We start from the raw sequence: 3805 nt of genomic DNA, 5'->3' as shown, positions 1-3805 counted from the left end.
ATCTTTCTAAGAGTAGAATATGAACGTCTTAACACAATAACTAAGAAAATGACATGAAGGCTATGTTAACCAGTTTGATGAAAATATTTCAAATTATATGTGAAAACACCACACTGTACCCCAGAATTGCATTAATGTACATAGTTATCATTTAATAAAAATAAATAAAAAAAAGAAATTCCCAAAAGCTTTTTAAAATACTGGGGGGAAAAAAAGATTATCAGCCTTTGACCAAAAGAAGTTTCTTTTCCTAAAGTACAGACATCTTAAAAATCTTCAACTAGTCGTCACTAAAAAATTAAACAAAAAAATTTCCCTTGGCTCAGTGCCTGTGGCTCAAGTGGCTAAGGCGCCAGCCACATACACCTAAAGTGGTGGGTTCAAATCCAGCCCGGGCCCACCAAACAACAATGATGGCTGCAACCAAAAAAAAAAAAAAAAAAAAAAAGCCAGGCGTTGTGGCGGCACCTGTGGTCCCAACTACTTGGGAGGCGGAGGCAGGAGACTCACTTGAGACCAGGAGTTGGAGGTTGCTGTGAGCTGTGATGCTACAGCACTCTACCCAGAGGGACAGCTTCAGGCTCTGTCTTAAAAAAAAAATTTCCCTTAATGTTCTAGGCACCTCACAACACAGAAACAGTAGATCTTATCTTCACTACTACCTTATTATAATTCAGTCTTCCAGCCAGAAAGAACAATGCAATGTTTCCTGAACGCATGCTACCTTTTACCTCAAATCCCTTGTGGTTAAAGAGGAATGCAGCAACTACCTTTTATAAGGCTATTGACAGGAATCATTTTTAACAACATATACCAATGTTTTGTATCCTTTTTTTCAGTATCTCTGACAAGAATAGCGGTAACCTACTCAAAATTTCCTGCCACAACCTGGTTTCTTTAAAGTCTCATGTTTTGTTCTTAAAATTCAAAATTAAGCCAGGCATGGTGGCTCACTCCTGTAATCCTAGCACTCTGGGAGGCCAAGGTGGGTGGATTGCCTGAGCTTAGGGGTTTAAGACCAGCCTGAGCAAGAGTGAGATCCCATTTCTAAAAAACAGCTGAGCATTGTGGCCGCCACTGTAGTCCTAGCTGGGAGGCTGAGGCAAGAGAATGAGGTTGCAGAGGTGGGGGAGGGGAGGGGAGAAGGGCGTCTGGGTGGTGGGAGGGTGACTGGAAAGATCACCTATATGGTCTGTCTAACAAAGGTACAAGTGAACTTTTCTAGAACTAGAGTATAAATGTTTTAACACAATAACTAAGTAAATGACACAAAGTCTATGTTAACCAGTTTGATGAAAATATTTCAAATTGTATATGAAAACACTACACTGTACCCCATGTTTGCATTAATGTACACAGCTATCATTTAATTTAAAAAAAAGAGAGAGAGAATGAGGTTGCTATGAGCTATGACTCCACAGCATTCTACAGAGGGTAACAAAGTAATACTCTGTCTCAAAAGAAAAGGAAAAAAAATATTTTTTTTTTTTTTAGAGACAGAATCATCTCACTCTGTCGCCCTCAGTACAGTGCAGTGACATCACAGCTCACAGCAACCTCCAGCTCTTGGGCTTAGGCGATTCTCTTGCCTCAGCCTCCCGTAGCTGGGACTACAGGCACCCGCCACAACACCCGGCTATTTTTTGTTGCAGTTTGGCCGGGGCCGGGTTCAAACCTGCGACCCTCAGTATGCGGGGCTGGCATCCTACTCACTAAGCCACAGGCACCACCCCCCCCCAAAAAATTTTTTCATAAAATCTTTTAATACTTCTAAGATAACAAAACTTTGTTTAATGTTAAATAATATTTATAATTACTGATTTAAGTTACAAGAGACTGAAGAATAATAACCAGAGAGGTGGGAGGAAAAACAAGACTGCAGATGCTGGTAAAGAAGCCACACAGAGTGGGCAGGGAGGCTGAACAGCAGCCAGATCTGCCCAGAGGCCCATCATTAAACAACACCCAGTGGGTTTACTGACTTGGAAGTCACGGGTGCCCTTTGTAAGAGAGTTTTAGGAATGTAAGGGTGGTAGCAGCAGAAGCCCAACTGTAGTGAGGAAATTAAGATGGTAAATTGAGAGAACTATTCCAGCTTCCATTTAACTCTCTCCACCCTTGACAGCCAAACTTTTTTTTTTTTAAAGAAAAGGAAAGAATGGGATTCAGAGCATTTACAGTGATAAAAGGAAGAATATGTCTTTCACTGTAACAGAAGAAAAAGGAGGTAGAGGTATCAAAATATTTGCAACTTTAGTGGAAAAGAAGCTAAAGAAGCTTCCAAATTATAGCTACTTTCTTTACAGAGTAAGGTGTCAATCATCAGAGAACAAGGAAATTCTGAGATTTGAGAAGAGCAAAGACAAGCTGAAAGAGTCAATGCAAAGAACAAGAAAATATGCTAAAGAATTGGTAAGCAGTGTTGAGAACTGGCAATATTCAGCACAACTGTACAGGCCCAACAATCCGCTCCACTGTGTGGCATTCTTTAGTGGATTACACTAACACAAAGGCAAAGCTATACCAGATTGATAAGATAGACCAGCAAAAAAAAATGGGGCAAACCATTTATGACATGGACTAAAGAGTCAAAGTTGGCTCAGCGCCTGTGGCTCAAGCGGCTAAGGCGCCAGCCACATACACCTAAGGTGGTGGGTTCAAATCCAGCCCAGGCCTGCCAAACAACAATGACGGCTGCAACCAAAAAATAGCCAGGCGTTGTGGCAGACGCCTGTGGTCTCAGCTACTTGGGAGGCAGAGGCAAGAGACTCGTTTGAGCCCAGGAGTTGGAGGTTGCTGTGAGCTGGGATGCCACAGCACTCTACCCAGGGGGATAGCTTGAGGCTCTGTCTCAAAAAAGAAAAAGAGTCAAAGTTAATGGACCATGGAATATAAACTAAAAAGAGAGGAAAGTAAAGATTAAAGGACAGGCCAGGTGCAGCGGCTCATGCCTGTAATCCCAACACACTGGGAGGCTGAAGTGGGTGGACTGCTTGAGCCCCCAAGTTCAAGACCAGCCTGAGCAAGAGCGAGATCCCATCTCTAAAAAATAGCCAGGTGCTGTGGGGGGTGGGGGTGGGGCACCTGTAGTCCCAGCTACTCGGGAGGCTGAGGCAAAAGAATCACTTGAGGAGTTCGAGGTTGCAGTGAGCTATAATGACACCACCATATTCTACCCAAGGTGACACAGTGAGACTTTGTCTCAATAAAATAAATAAAATACAATACCATTTATACTCACAAAAAAAGTTTCATCTCACTTCTTTTTTCATCTCTTAATTTTCAGCCTGGTATATGTGGGAAAACCACCACTGATCTGGTATCAGAAGTGTGAGAGAAGGAAAAATAGTTTTTCCTGTATCTCTTACACTTACCTACATGTATGAGCTTAATGCAATTCCTATCAAAATCCTAGCAAGACTTTCTGTAGATATAAAAAGTTTATTTTAAAATTTATACAAAAAGAAAAAGGAACTAGAATAGCTAAAAACAATTTTGAACTAGAAAAATAAAGTGTACAAATTCACTCCACCCGATGTTAAGACTTACTGTACAGCTTCCGTAATCAAAACAGTGTGATACTGGCAGAAAGACAGCCCTATAGGTCAATGGCACCGAAAAGAGAAAATAAACCACACAAATATGGCCAACTGGTTTTTATTTTTTATTTTTTTTAAATAGAGACAGAGTTTCACTTTATCGCCCACAGTAGTGCCGTGGTGTCACACAGCTCACAGCAACCTCCAACCTCTGGGCTTAGGTGATTCCTTTGCCTCAGCCTACCGAGTAGCTGGGACTACAGGCA

General features: G+C 41.6%; 1 protein-coding gene across 1 annotated transcript in view; it reads right to left on the bottom strand.

Moving 5' to 3' along the window:
* MAST2 (microtubule associated serine/threonine kinase 2) overlaps positions 1-3805 on the bottom strand; it is a 202383-nt gene that overhangs the window by 136270 nt on the left and 62308 nt on the right. The window lies entirely within an intron of this gene.

This window comes from Otolemur garnettii, unplaced genomic scaffold, assembly GCF_000181295.1.
Source record: "Otolemur garnettii isolate 467f Iridium unplaced genomic scaffold, OtoGar3 scaffold00210, whole genome shotgun sequence".
Lineage (NCBI taxonomy): Eukaryota > Metazoa > Chordata > Mammalia > Primates > Galagidae > Otolemur > Otolemur garnettii.
Note: the sequence above shows the minus strand (reverse complement) of the source record. Positions and strands in the feature narration are given on the sequence as shown.